Below are 15,533 nucleotides of genomic sequence, written 5' to 3'. Positions count from 1 at the left end.
GGAACCTAACAAGACGATATCAAACAGGAATAAATGTGTTTGCCTTAAAGTTGGACCCCAGAGCCAACTCTGTGAAATCAGACTTGAGCAACACTTCCCTGGCCTGCATTGCAAAATCCGCACTTTCATGAAACAAAGGGATCCCTTCGGGGTTGATTTTAATTTTTTTTTTTTTTATCGCATTGCTACTCAAATATAAAGTAACATAAAATTAGGTATAAAGTCCTTATGATCATGGCTCGTTTACAGTTATAAAACCAAAACAAATTTACAAATTAATTACAAGCAGAACTACAAAAGCAATAACATTCAAATTAACATCATTAATTTAATGTGAGAGATGATGATGTTTTGCTGAAACTGGATCATTGCTCACCACATGGCTCTGGCACCAACTGCTGAGGCACAGGGGGTCTTGACGTGGGGGAGGCCTGTCTGCAGGCTTCTAAGCTAGGAATCCACTGAGCCAAGGCACCCCCCCCCCCCATTCACCACATATCAGCTTCCCCCTTATTTCCCATGACAGTGTTCTGTCCCTAGAGTCGGGCTTTTGTCTTACTGCCCTGACTTACACTGAAATTCCTTCTTCCCTCAAAGTTATCCTTCCTTAACTGAGCTCCAGTGCCCTGGGACTCATTGGCCCTGCATGAGGCCAATATTGATCCCTGATTAAACCAACTGAGGTGAAGAGACAAGATCAAATGGTGCTAATGCTATGGCTGCTTTAGATTCATGAGGATAGGGAGGAGGAGTCACAGTACAGTGCTGCACACCTATCTCAGCGACATGCCATGGCTAAGTCCTACATTTCTACTCTAGCACCATGGGAATTCTGATGCATGGCCTTCGGGAGACCTGCATGAGGATGTTCACTGAAGCATTGTTTGTGGTGGCCAGGTGTTGGGGGTGACCTGGTTCCCATTACTGGGAAAGCAATCCACGGCAGATATACACCATGATCTACCAGTAACTATTAGAACCAATGGAAGTTCATACGTCAAAGGATGTGGACTTAAGAAACATGGTAATAACGAGAATGAGATTGAAAATACTATTTACATAAACTAGTGATACATACAAAAAGCAATATGCACTTGGCAAGAAGGTATGCAAATACAAAGATGCAGATTACATTTAAATATTTGCTTGTAATGGTGAGACGGGAAAGGTAGTGGAGTCTGCTGATAAGAGACATCAAACAAAAATAAACTCACTTGCTTATCAACAAATGAGACAAAGGCCATATAAGGGCCAGTGATAATAACGTCCACGAACATTAATGCTTAATGAATGCTTACGTCAACCCTCTGTACCCAAGGTGGAAAAAAAAAAAAAAAAAAAGAAGAGAGAAGGAAGAAGGAGGTAATAAGGAAGAAAGGGAGTGCTGGATATAGCAGGGATCCGCCACACATGCAGATTACAGAGATTCTTTCTAAAGTCTTACTTCACCTGATGAGAAAAAGTTTTTGGAAAGTTGCAATTAGAAATTTTCCCTTTGAAAGGCAACAGCCATATTGCTTGATACGTAGTCAGGAACAGCTATTTGGACTTTAGCGGTGCCTACTAAAAGCCTGCCTAATATCCCACAGATCTACATCTTAAAAAGTAACCCAGTCATTACTCTAACTTTGATGTATCCAAATGCTAGTCTACCAAGCGTGATTTGAAGGTAATGAACGTGAAGGTATTCTTTATTGCATAATAAGTTCGCACACAGCTTTATCTTTTCAAGCCAGAATAGGCTGTGCTATTTCAGTTACATCTGAGTGAGATACCCTAGTCATGAATCATGAAAACATTTCATTAACTGATTATAGATCTTGTCGCTTCAGCAGGGGAACTGAGAAGTGCACTTCTGACCTGAAAATCCTTCGGTACAGATTGAGTGACAGTGACACACCAAGTGTCACAATTCCCTGTTTGGTTGCTAGTAAGAGATGCTAAGAAAGTGACATTTCTTTCTAGCCAGGCATCAACCACATCTTAAATAAAGAGATGATTTCCATAGTCATCCTGGGATCTATGAAAATCTTTTAAGACTTTGCAAGTAAGTTTTAAAAATAATGGCTTTGTGTACAAAAGAATCACCACCGGTTGATACTTAACTCCAAGGCATGAACAATAAGCTTGTTATGGTTTGACCCCGAATTGAGCTTTTACCTTAAATTAAACCACACGTAATGAAGTCCCTATCCTCAATATGCAAATAAATTGAATAACATTTTTCAGCTGCATGAAACAGCTACTGTCTTAAAACTTATCTTCTATGTGGTCCATTCTAAGTAAGGTCACAATTTATGTAGCTATCTATTGCATTATTCATGATATAAATAGTTTGCTTCAATATCTATGTGCTGTCTCAATTTCCCACTCCCCTTGCAGTTAGGTGGAGCCAGCCATGTGCATTTCTCTGGTCAAAAGGCAGTGAGCGGGAGTGATGAGTGTCACATCTGATGGAAGGAAATTAAGACCTGGAGAATGGAACTCACCTGTGGAGGGTTGTAGTGTCTGTTAGCCCGGGTCTCTGAGAGCCCATGAAGGGCAAGCTCCCACAGCTTAAGGAGGGCAGATGAGAAAGAAACTTCAGCTCTTTTAAGCCACTGAGATCCACGGGTCACTGGGTTACTGCAGCATAACCTAGTCTATACTGACTAATATTCAAATTAATGACTCAATTAACAAAGAACCTAATATATCACATCCTAGGAGGAACAAAACAAAATTTAAAAGATAACTGAGATGGGAAAGTTAGGCAACGATGTTTTAAAAATACAGTAGAAGAATTTCTTGAGCCCTTATCATGTGACCAAGTGAACTGTAAGTGAATGAGGGCTCCAGATTCAAAGAGGTGTCACTGGGCTGCAGGGCTGGAGGAAGAATTCATAAAATAAAGTGAGATTCAAAATAACCCTTGTAATTGAGGCCAGATTTGGAGAGTCTGGAGCAAGAATGGGAGTAAAGGTCTGTAATTAAGTATGCACTGGGGTGGTCCAAAGATAGTAGAAAGAGAGATTCTGTTAGGAGAATAACTGGAAATCAAGTTTGGAAAATATTTTGATATCATAACATGAAGTCCATCGAAAACTGAGCTAAGGATTTTATACTTATATTTAAGGCATCAGAGAGTTGGCTTGGCTTTTCAAATATGATGAAGAAAGAGAGAGAGAGAGAGAGAGAGAGGTCACATACTTTCCTATTTAATCTGTAAGTGAAAGTGATTTCAGGGCGCTGGGCAGGTCTGAGGACTGGACTGAGTGGAGGTAAAGGTCTGGAGAACGTCCCCTGGGGTTGTGGTCATGAAAAGAGAAGGAAAGGATAGGCATGAAAGGCATCATGAAGAATCTACAGATATGAGTGACTTCGCAGATGCAGAGAGCGAAGGAGAAGGATGACTATCAAGCCATTCATTCATTCACTCACTCACTGATACATTCATTCATTCATTCATTCATTCATTCATTATCAAATACATAGTAAGTACACACCACAAGCCAGACACTATTCCTTGGAGGGAATGTGGGGGTTTTGGACATTTTAATGAGAGAAATGATAGCATTCTTTCATACCAACGGGAATGGGGTAGTACAGGAAGAGCTTTGAAAACACAAAAGCAGGAAGAAATACTTACAGGAGAAAACTTCCTGAAAACAGGAGGCAATAGGATCCAGAGAATCACTGGAGACTGTGTTAAAGAGGACAATTTTATCTTATAATTTGAGGGATTATTTAGGTTTTACTTGTTTCCTGTTTCAAGTTAATAACGGAGTCTCTGTTCTCTATACTTTCTATTTTTAATTAAATTGAATTTGTATCTAATGCTTCTTGTTGGCTATGTTATGATGAAAAGATTTAATATTTTAAATACTTTAGAATGCCTGTTTTAGAGTACTGGAGAGGTGGTGTGGGAGAGAGGGAGGAGCACTTTTCAGGGGTCTAAACATGCTTTGATTGGTGATGTAAGGAAATTTAACGATTGATCAAGAGATTTAATGGTGTGCTTCCAAGGCGGTGAAAACATTGCTTTACACGTATCACACCACCTTAAAAACCCTTCAGTCACTCTCAGTGTGTAACAAGTTTAATTGTGAACTCTAAATCTGGACTCCTAGTGCTTCCTCCACTCTTAATTGTACAATTTTGGACATATTCTAATTTCCTTATTTGTAAATTGGGGGGAGTAATACTTCCCTGACCAAAGGTAGGTGATCACTAAGTGTGATATTAGGCCAGTTATTATTGACTTGTAGGATATTGTCACAACCTCTCAGCATTTGTTCCAACTCTTCCCCATTGGGTAGAAACCATGTGGTTTTGTAGTACTAATTCTGCTTCTAACTCTCTCTCTTCTAGCAAGGAAGCAACGGAGAACATCTGGAAGTTATCTTAAATTCATGAGGGGAGTTAATCTTAAGATAAAGCAGACACCATGAGAGACAGAGGAGAAATGGAAAGGAAGGAGATCCATGATGACATGTTTGAGCTACTAGAATCAAGCCAACACTTAAAGTAAGTTATATGAATTTTCATTGTTTTACCAATGTGAGTTGGATTTTCCATTACCTACACTTTGAGGGAAATTTTTTAAAAAGCACAGACTCCAAGTGTAGAGTAAGATTTTGCCATTTACTAAGAGCTGAATCCTGGAGGGCAGGAGAAAGCCTTCTCCTGGCAGAATCGAGATAGTTATACTCTACCTTCTTGACTGGCTGCCAGGTTGGAAGTCTATATCTACAAGTATGGGGGGGTATGGAGGGAGGTGAGCAGTGATGAAAGGCAATGGATTTTTTTAGTCACGATAACTTCTAAGGGGGCACCTGGGTGGCTAAGTGGTTGAGCATCTGCCTTCAGCTCAGGTTGTGATGCTGGGGTCCTGGGATCGAGTCCCACATCAAGCTCCCAGCAGGAATCCTGCTGTGCTTCTCCCTCTGCCTATGTCTCTGCCTCTCTCTCTGTCTCTCATAAATAATAAATAAAATCTTAAAAAAACTCCTAAGAATAACTCATTGTAGCAAAGGGCTATACCATTGCAAAGTGTGTGACATTGAATAGAAGTCAGTAAATGTGGAGAGCTAGCTACGCAGTGCTGATGAACACCCTGGTCAAAGGGATCAAGTACATCCAAGAAGAATAAAACCCAATGGTCTTAGTGTATCAGGCTTTCACCATTTCTCTAGCTATGTGAAATGTAACTCTGTTATGGGGATGATAACAACAACAAAAGGCTTTTACTGACACATTTATTGACACATAATTGAACTTTAATTGAATAAAGTTCAAACTCTTTCCTCCCTGTGACAGCACTGTGAGGGATGCTGGGGGGAAAGGATGAGCAAGATGAGAATGTCTCTGCCCTCATGGAGCTTATGTGGCAGCAGAAGACACAGATGTTTAGACTCAAAGACTTACAAATCCAGGAATCATACACGTACAAAACGTTAGTGGGGGTGCTGTAGAGGAGAGACAGATGTGTGACAGCATGTAAGCAGTGAGTGACAGTCCCAGCATTCCCTGCCATACTCTCCTATGAATGGTGTTAGTGGCCTGTTGCCCACTCTTTGTCTCTTATCTTCCATCGACTTAAGTAACTTGTCACTGATGATTTCATTAACTATTAACATCATTATTGGATTGTCAGTGGGAATCTTCAGATAAATCATGAGTAAGTCAATTTGCCTGTGAACAACTATTTTTTTTTTTTCTGGTTGAGAAGGCTAATGTCTAATAGCACTTGGTTAATTTTTATTTATTCAATGGTTAAAATAAGAAAGCATTGGAAAGAGATGAGGAAATGGACATACTTACACAAAATCAGAGAAGAAGTAAACTGATACAACCAGTTTCGAAGATGATTTGGCAATAGCAAAATCATGTATGTGTATAAGCAGAATTTCCACTTATAGGACACTTCCCTACACAAGTATTGATGAGTATATGCAAAGACTTTTATATAGAGTTGAGCATTGCATCATTGCCTCTATTAGCTACGTATTAAACACAACCAAAATGCCCATCTATATAGAAACAATTTATAGACACTTATATTGTAAAATACAGTGTAGTTGTTAAAAAATGATGATTTTTATAGAATGAGATAGATCTCCATGAAATATTAAGTAAGAAAAGCAAATCATGGAACTATATATTGTGAGTTTTAATTTTTGTAAAAAATAACTAGAATCATGTTTGTGTGTGTGTGTGTATATGTAATAAACGTAAATAAGAATATCTGGAAGGATAATAGCTACCTAGGGAGGGAGGTTAAGAGAATTAAGAGAACCTTAGTTTTTCACTCCAGACTTTGAATTTTTTACATTACCACAAAAGATTTTTTTAAGATTGGAAAGCAATAATTGTTGTTTAACCATATTCTAGGGCTTCTGGAAGCTCTAGCCAGCATAATAAAAAGATTTTTAAAGCAATTGAATATATAAATATTGAAAAGGAAGGCATAGAACTACAAATCTGTGATGAAATGATCATCAAATTGACTATTTTAAATTGAATCAGTGGGGAAATGGTTCAGTGTTAGCCACTTATCACACAAACACACACATACACACACACACATGCCTGTGTGTGTGTGTGTGCATAAATGCATGCATAATCACACATTAATGCAAAACTTTCTAACTCTATTGGCCAGAAGAGGAAGGTAGAGATGTGGAACCAGGCTTCTAATCCTGTCCAATATACCAGAAACCACACTGAAAGTCAATATATTCCTGAAAAGTCTCACAAATGTCTCCACATCTGGAGAGAAGCAAACAGTATCACAAATCTTTTTCTTCTTTTCTGACTGAAGAATTACAGAAACACCTGCTGGGAAGAAATTGGGAGATGGGGAGCAGACATGGGAGGAGATGGGACAGTGCTGATCCTCACCCTGCTAAGTAGTAGGGGACAATCCACTGATACTTTCTAAATCTGAAACATGTTGATTTTTAATAGCACAATAATGCTGAATGGTTGTCATAATTACTTTTACTTAATTCCAGAAAAAAATTTTATAAAACAATATATGTTGAGAGAATGGCATATTTATAGAAAAGCCAACAATTCTTTTTTATTTCCCTTCAGTTCCTTTTTTCTATGAAATTCAGGTAAAATTAAGACTACTATTTTTATTAAAAACAAAAATATTCCATCTATTCTCCATTTTTCTGTCTGCCCACCATTTTGAGCACATGCATGGGCAGATGTCTACAAAAAAGGCCCACTGAATGGCACTTCGCAGTATTTTTCAGACTTAAAATAGTGTTTTACATTTCACCTTCATACTTTTTCCACATTATTTGAGTTGTCTGTAATGATTGCGTGTCACTTGTACACAGTTGGCATAAGAGTAAGGGAAAATCTTCATCTCTCTTTGAGCTAATAAGTACACTGTGGGGTTTCTCTCCTATTTAAAAAAAATATATATATACATATATGTATGTATATATATATATATTTGGCCTATTTTATAAGTCACAATCATTTTGTAAAGTCAAAGTCATATTACTCCTTTTTTTCCTTCTTATATAATTTTTAATTATCCATTGCTGCAGTCCATTGCTGTGAGGCAATAGAGTATGGGGCAGTAGAGTATAGTGGGAAAGAGCCCACTCTCAGGTTCACTGCCTACATCCCCTGGACTTGCTATGACTTGCAGGTACTTGGTTTCTCTGATTTCCTAGTTGCCATAGACAGATGCTCAAACAATATCTAGCTCATAAAATTATATAAGTCTCCCTAATGCAGAGGAAGTGTTCACAACAGTCTACTGTAATACTTTGCTCTACTTCCTCTTCTAATAACACAAACAAAATAGGTTCACTTTAGAAAACAGGTCAATTTCAACTAAGCAAAAAGGGAAACAGGGAAAATAATTTGAATCTCTTTACCTACAAATAATTACATCTCAGCATGGTACTGTTATGTATTTTCTTTCTTTTTTTGTTATGTATTTTCTTATGCTCTTAATGTTAGTCCTCTTATGTTGTTATTCAGGAAAAAATAAAAAGCATTTTTTTTCTCTCACTCTTTCTTCAGGAAAATACCTTTTGACTAGATATTATAGATACATGGTTGAAAGGTCAAAATGTACAGAAGCATCTGTCTACACTGGAAGGTAAATCTTCCTCCATCTCCAGCCACTACCCTGCTATCCTCCCTGGAGGCAACCACTACGAATTAATGAATAAGTGAATGCACACATACACTTTTTTGCTTACAGTGCTTTCTTAATGGATTTTTTTTAATTGAAGCATAATTGACATACAATGTCCTACTAGTGTCAGGTGTACATCATAATGATTAGATTTTTTTTTATTTTGTATACATTACAAAATGGTCTGCCCTGTAAGTCTAGTTACCACCTGTCATCATCTGTCACAAAGTTACTATGATATTACTAACTACATACCTTGTGTTGTGAAAAAAAAAAAGTCTTATGACTTATTTACTTTATAACCCAAAATTTGTACCTCTTAAGCCCCTTCACCAATTTTGCTCACCCCCACAACCCTTTCCCTCTCTGGTAACCATTAGTTTGTTTTCTGTATCTATGAGTCTCTTTCTGTTTTGGTTTGTTTGTTTTGTTTTTTAAATTCCATATGTGGGGGATCCCTGGGTGGCGCAGCGGTTTGGCGCCTGCCTTTGGCCCAGGGCGTGATCCTGGAGATCCGGGATCGAATCCCACGTCGGGCTCCCGGTGCATGGAGCCTGCTTCTCCCTCTGCCTATGTCTCTGCCTCTCTCTTTCTCTCTCTGTGTGACTATCATAAATAAATAAAAATTTGGGATCCCTGGGTGGCGCAGCGGTTTGGCGCCTGCCTTTGGCCCAGGGCGCAATCCTGGAGACCTGGGATCAAATCCCACGTCGGGCTCCCGATGCATGGAGCCTGCTTCTCCCTCTGCCTGTGTCTCTGCCTGTGTCTCTGCCTCTCTCTCTCTCTCTGTATGACTATCATAAAAAAATAAATAAATAAAAATAAATAAATAAATAAATAAATAAATTTTAAAAAATTCCATATGTGAGTAAAATCGTATTGTATTTGTCTTTCTCTGTCTGACTTTTTTCACTTAGCATAATACCCTCTAGATCCATCCATGTTGTTGCAAATGGCAGGATTTCATTCTTATTCCTTTTTTCTGGCTGAGTAATGTTCCATGTGGTATGTATGCTACATCTTCTTTATCCATTCATCAGGTGATGAGCACTTGGTTGCTTCCATGTCTCTGGGCTATTGTAAATAATGCTGCAATAAACATAGAGGTACACATATTTCTTTAAAGTGGTGTTTTTGTTTTCTTCAGGTAAATGCCCAGAAATAGAATTGATAAATCATATGGCATTTCTATTTTTAGCTTTTTGAGGAAACACCATACTATTTTTCACAGGGGCTGTATCAGTTTTCACTCCCACCAACAGTGCACGAGTTTTCTTTTCTTTTTTTTTTTTTTTTTACGAGTTTTCTTTTTCTCCACATTCTTGCCATCAGTTGTTTTTCTTTTTTTTTTTTTTTTTTTTTAGTTTTTATTTAAATTCTAGTTAGCTAATATATAGTATAATCTTGGTTTCAGGAATAGAATTTAGTGATTTCATCATTTACATATAAAACCAGCACTCATCACCACAAGTGCCCTCCTTAATGCCCATCACCCATCTAGCCCATCCCATGCTCACCTCCCATCCAGCAACCCTCTGTTTGTTCTCCATAGTTAAGAGTATTATTTCTTATCTCTTTGTTTCTAGCCATTCTGACAGTTGGAGGGTGATGTCTCATTGCGGTTTTCATTTGCATTTACTTGATGATGAGTGATGTTGAGGATCTTTTCATTGGTCTGTTGGCCATCTGGATGTCTTCTTTGGAAAAATATCTGTTCAAGTCCTCTGCACATTTTTAATCAGGTCGTTTGAGTTTTTTGATAGTAAAATATGTAAATTTTTTATGTATTTTGGATATTATTTTTTATTGGATGTATGATTTACAAGTATTTTTTCCCATTTAGTACGGAGAAATGCTTTGTTTTGTTGATGGTTTCCTTTGCTGTGCCTCATGAAAAATTTTTAAATTAAACTCATTTCTTCATGGAGGAGCGGGAGGAGGACATTTCAGTTAGCCACAGTCAACCACAATCCAGAAGCAGATGATCATCCTTCTGACATATAGTCTGGTCAACAGCAGCCTAACACTGCATCACATGCCCACATCATTGCCCTCACTTCCTCCCATCACGTAGGCAATTTCTTTGCATCTCACTGCATTATAGTACAAGCTGTTTTGAGAAAGGGACCACATTCATATAACTTTTACTACAGTATATTGCTCTAAGTATTCTATTTTATTATTGTTGCTGTTAACCTCTCACTGTGCCTAATTTATAAATTAAACTTCATCATAGATATGTACAGTTAAACCTCAAACAGTGCCGATTTGAACTGTGCAGGTCCTCTTATACACAGATTTTTTTTTCAATAAATGCAGTACAGTACTGTAAATGTGTTTTCTCGTCTTTGTGATTTTCTTAATAACATTTTTCTCTAGCTTACTTTGTTGTAAGAATATAGTGGATAATACATATAACATACACAGTAGGAGTTAGCAAACTGTTTATGTTATCATTAAGGCTCCCAGTCAACAGCAGGCTTTTCCTAGTTAAGTTTTTGGGAAGCCAAAAGTTACACACAGATTTTTCGACTGTGCAGAGTGTGGTGCCCCTGACTTCCATGGTTTTCAAAGGTCAACTGTATGTGGTTCAATACTCCCTGCAGTTTCAGGAATCCACTGGGGGTCTTGGAAAGGAACCCCTGTGGCTAAGGGGAAAGACTTTCCTTTTCTTTTTCCTTCTCGTGAATCTTTAAGAAATTCAGGAGAGATCTCTGCCTCCCCAGGCATAGTCTAGAAAAGGAGTGGACACTCACTCTAGCCTGGGGCCTTTTCAGATCATCTGCTTGCCTCGTGATTTGGAGGAGATTGCTGGACACAAATCTCCTCCACATCTCTCCTCAGATAGGATTTCAGGGTGGCACAGCCAGTGAACTCCCCTCCCACAAAAGATACAAAGTTCTGAATCAATTGTTCCTTTATTATCTCTTAATGTAGAGTTTCTTTCTTACTGTAAAAGTAATAGATACTCATTAGTTTAAAACTTGGAAGAAAACATTTCAAAGTATGCAAGATAAAAATAAGCATTTGAATAGTTATAAATTCACCATTCGTAAAATTGTTTTATCCTTAAATATTAGCTCTTGAGCTAATAATTAAAAATACACTAAAGCAAACAAAACAAGAAGCAAACAAAATTTCATATTTAAAAATCACAATACAAAGAAAAGGGGGAGTGAAAATGTCTCAAATGAAAAATAGCCATTATTTTAAGTAATTTTAATATTTCTTAATAAGTAAGATTCCAATATGATATTTGGACTAACTTAAGATTCCCTTACCCTGTGTCATTTCTTGACCAGGATATCAGTATTTGGGAGTGATAAATATACTCCTTGAGGAATGAATTTTAAAGCAAATCAGCTATGCCAAATAATTATCATGTGTGAAAACTGGTCTCATTTAATTGTTGACATTTGGTTTGCTAAGCTCCTTTGTAGAAGTTAGGCATGACGTTTGCCCCTCCTTCCTTTCTTTGACTCAGCCTCTTTCCCTTACACAATCAAAAACTGAGATTGTCACTTCACAGAGAGAAGAAAGACAGGAAGTAAAACCACCAGGGAAAAAACAGGTTCTATTTGAAAACTGTGATTACGTGTGGATAGAGGCTGATTTTTCAAACAAGTCATCTTTTACTGCTAGAATAAATTAATAGCTTAATCAAGATAAAATGTTTAAACCATTTATAATAAACAAGCTTGGCTTCCACATATTTTGGAGTCAGATAACTCTTATTTGTTCATTATAAACAACTATTTTTTTTATCCTGGCTTATGTTATGCATAATAATTATGTTAAGGCATTAAAATATTTTAAAATGAAATATTCTGTTTTTTTCCAATCAGTCCAAAATAGTGAGATTTTACTCTATCAGGTATTCCAGAAATTTGCCTTTTCTCCTTTGTAGGTTTTTTTTTTTTTTTTTTAATTTTTTTATTTATTTATGTTAGGCACACAGTGAGAGAGAGAGAGGCAGAGACACAGGCAGAGGGAGAAGCAGGCTCCATGCACCGGGAGCCCGACGTGGGATTCGATCCTGGATCTCCAGGATCACGCCCTGGGCCAAAGGCAGGCACTAAACCACTGCGCCACCCAGGGATCCCGGTTTTATATTTTTTTAACTATACACAATATGTGTCCACTATAGAAAAATAGGAAATATAGCTAAATTTTAGAACATTTAAAAAATTTAGAGGTCTGGATTTCAGCCATTGGTGAGAAATAAAGTGAAGACATCTACCAGAGATATTAAAATGAAATTTATTTCTCAGGACTTAGTTAAGTACTTAGAACACACAGATTTATCACACACCTTTATTTTATTTTAAAATGATTTCATATCATGGTGCCTAGGTGGCACAGTTAAGTTTCGAACGCTTGGTTTTGACTCAGGTTGTGATCTCAGGTTCTTGAGATCGAGCCCTGCATCTTGCTCCACACTGAGCATGGAATTTGCTTAAGACTCCTCTTCACTCTCTATTCCCCCCTGCTCTCTCTCTCTCTCTAATATAAATAAATCTTTTTAAAAATGTAAAATGATTTCATGTTGACTGTGACCATCAAAGTTGCTACTAGTTTTTCCTCTATTATTAACCAAATAGAGAAGATGTTGACTAATTCAACCCATAGGCTGAACTATATCCAATTAGTCAGAAACAAGTGATTTTTAATTCCATTTATAAAATATCCAAGGGAAAACATCCTACCTTGCCCAAATAATCTGTTACTAAATTTCCTTCCTGCTCTGAATAGCTCTACTATAAAGAAGCTTTTCATTACAATTCATTTGAATCTCTTAAGCCATAACTTCACCTCATTTCTTCTCATGGAATCAGTTGTATTTGAATCTATTACCTGTGATTTTCACTTCCATCAGGGCATTTGTCTCAGTTTCTAGACTGTTTTTGGCTTTTCCTTACCTATAATCCACTTGTGTTATTTGTTTGACAGAAACAATTGTTGAGTTATGTGCATGTAACACATAACCACAAATTCTACTTCCAAGCCCAATTTCTAAAATTTTTTTGGTAAAAATTTGTAAGACTTTATAAAAATTACACAAGAAATGCACAAATACATTCTTACCATAAAAGATTTAAAGATATCAAAGTATATAGAATGAAACACTAACACCTTTCCTCATGTCTCTCCACACTAATTTCATAAGCCGTTACCATCTACACTATCCATTCAGTTCCTATACATTGTCAACCTATTCTAATAAGTCTTCTAAGACTTTTATGTCTTCCCATAGAGGCTCAATACTCACATTGAGTAGCTGCTATTTGACCCAGCCATCCGGAGTCATACCAATGGTTCATTGTCTTCAGTGTCCAGTCTCTGCTAATGAGCCAGGACTCACTCAGGTAGAAGAGCTCCACAGATATCCTCAGCAAAACCCCACTCTAGCCTCCCACCTCTCCAAAAGCACTATTTCACTTTACTTATCCTCCACATACCTATGGCATTTAAATAGTATTCCTCAGGCACCTGGGGGGCTCAGTGGTTGAGCATCTGCCTTTGTCTCAGGGTGTGATCCCAGAGTCCTGGGATCGAGTCCCGCATCAGGCTCACCACAGGGAGCCTGCTTCTACTTCTGCCTATGTCTCTGCTTCTTTCTCTGTGTCTGTCATGAATAAATAACAAAATCTAAATAAATAAATGGTATTTCTCACTATTAATGAACTTAGTAACTAGTTGAGTGATGTTGGGAACATCACCTAACCTCGGGGGCCTCATTTTATCGTGTATAAATAAATCTAGTAGTCAGATTATGCCATTTCTAAATTTCCTCCCTGCCTCTAAAATTCTTTAATATCAGGCTTAAAATAAGGTAATGATATTAGTAAGAATAATTTATAAAAACATAGCAAGTATTTTTTTCTAAGGAATTCTTCACCTTGTTTTCCTACTGAAAATATTGATTGACAGACCTTGACATCAATGATCTAGAAATGGTTCCCATACCGCAGCCCAAATGAACCAAGGAGTCTGCACTGAACTGTAAAGTCATTGAGAGGGCAATAATTAAGGAGACACACTGGATCCCAGTTTGAGGAAAGGAATAAAAGTTCAAGGTCAAGAAAAATTTGTCAAAAGTCAAGTTCCACAGATGAGGTAAAGCCACGAAGGTGAATAAAAATCACATTTCCAAAATGACCAGAAATAGAGTGGGTATCAGAGTAAGAAAAGATATAGTGGCATGGTGGACAATGTAAGGTTTTTCATACTCTGTATTGGTTATCTACTACTACATAACAAATTACCCTAAAAGTAGCTACTTGAAACAACATACATTTATTTTCTCATATGCTTTCTGAGGGTCAGGGAGCTAGAAATGACTTAGCTGGATGGCCTGGCTCAGGGTCTCTCATAAGGCTGTGATCAAGTGTTGGCTAGGGCCATAGTCTCGGAATTTTTGACTAGGGCCAGAGGATCCACTTCCAAGCTCACTCACATGACATTGGCAGGAGGCTTCCTCTCCACATGGGCTTCTCCATAGGGTTTCTTGCAATATGATTTCCCCAAGCCAAGTGATCTGAGAGTGAGAGGGTAAATATATAATTGACAATATTGAACTAAATAGAACCAAAACCAGACATGGAGCAGACCAAGGTTTAATTCAAAACTCATCTCATCTGTTTTGTTCTTTTGTTTTGTTTCTTAAATTCTACACAAAACAAAGAAAAAAAAGACTCTTAAATACAGAGAACCAACTGGTGGTTTCCAGAGGGTAAGTGGTGAGGGGAATGGGTGAAATAGGTGAAGGGGATTAAAAGTACACTTATTCTGATGAGCACTGAGTAGTGTTTAGAATTGTTGAATCACCTATATTGTATACCTAAAACTAATATGACACTGTATATTCATTATACTTTAAGAAAAAAACCTCACATCATCTTTTAAAAATGAAAATACAGAGGTTAGTTTACTGCTTTGTAAACATTTCATTTGATCACATTTACTTGTTGAAAATCTTTCCTCCATCTTTTTAATAAAATAATTAAAAATCATTTAGTATATAATTCAGAGGATGTAAGCAAGTTAAGCCAAATTTATTTCACTAGGAAAAAAAAAAGAGTAAAAGTAATTTGAAATAAGAACTTATCTTTAAAGAACTGAACTTTTGGAACTAATGTGACTTCCAAACAATAGACACTTCAAATTCATGAGCCAGCCTTAGTAAAACTATAACAGAATGGCAGGACCATACACCAAACATCTCCAAGTGTGTGATGATAGCTTGGGAGAACGTTAGTGCTGATACCTGAACTCTTGCTCTTTTGAATTTTATTTTCTCTTTTATAAATATGAGAAATACAATAGAAAAAATTATTATACATATTATTTGAGTTTTCCAATTGGAAAAAGAAATTGGGCTGTT

General features: G+C 37.2%; 1 long non-coding RNA gene across 1 annotated transcript in view; it reads left to right on the top strand.

Annotated features, from left to right (window-relative positions):
* LOC140634969 (uncharacterized) overlaps positions 1-15,533 on the top strand; it is a 76,928-nt gene that overhangs the window by 58,869 nt on the left and 2,526 nt on the right. The window contains exons 12-13 of the long non-coding RNA XR_012032297.1: positions 4,351-4,506; positions 14,081-14,266. This is a non-coding gene — a long non-coding RNA (uncharacterized lncRNA). The remainder of the gene's footprint in view (positions 1-4,350; positions 4,507-14,080; positions 14,267-15,533) is intronic.

Source organism: Canis lupus, chromosome 6, assembly GCF_048164855.1.
Source record: "Canis lupus baileyi chromosome 6, mCanLup2.hap1, whole genome shotgun sequence".
In the NCBI taxonomy this organism is placed as follows: Eukaryota; Metazoa; Chordata; class Mammalia; order Carnivora; family Canidae; genus Canis; species Canis lupus.
This window is presented reverse-complemented; position numbering and strand designations above follow the sequence as displayed.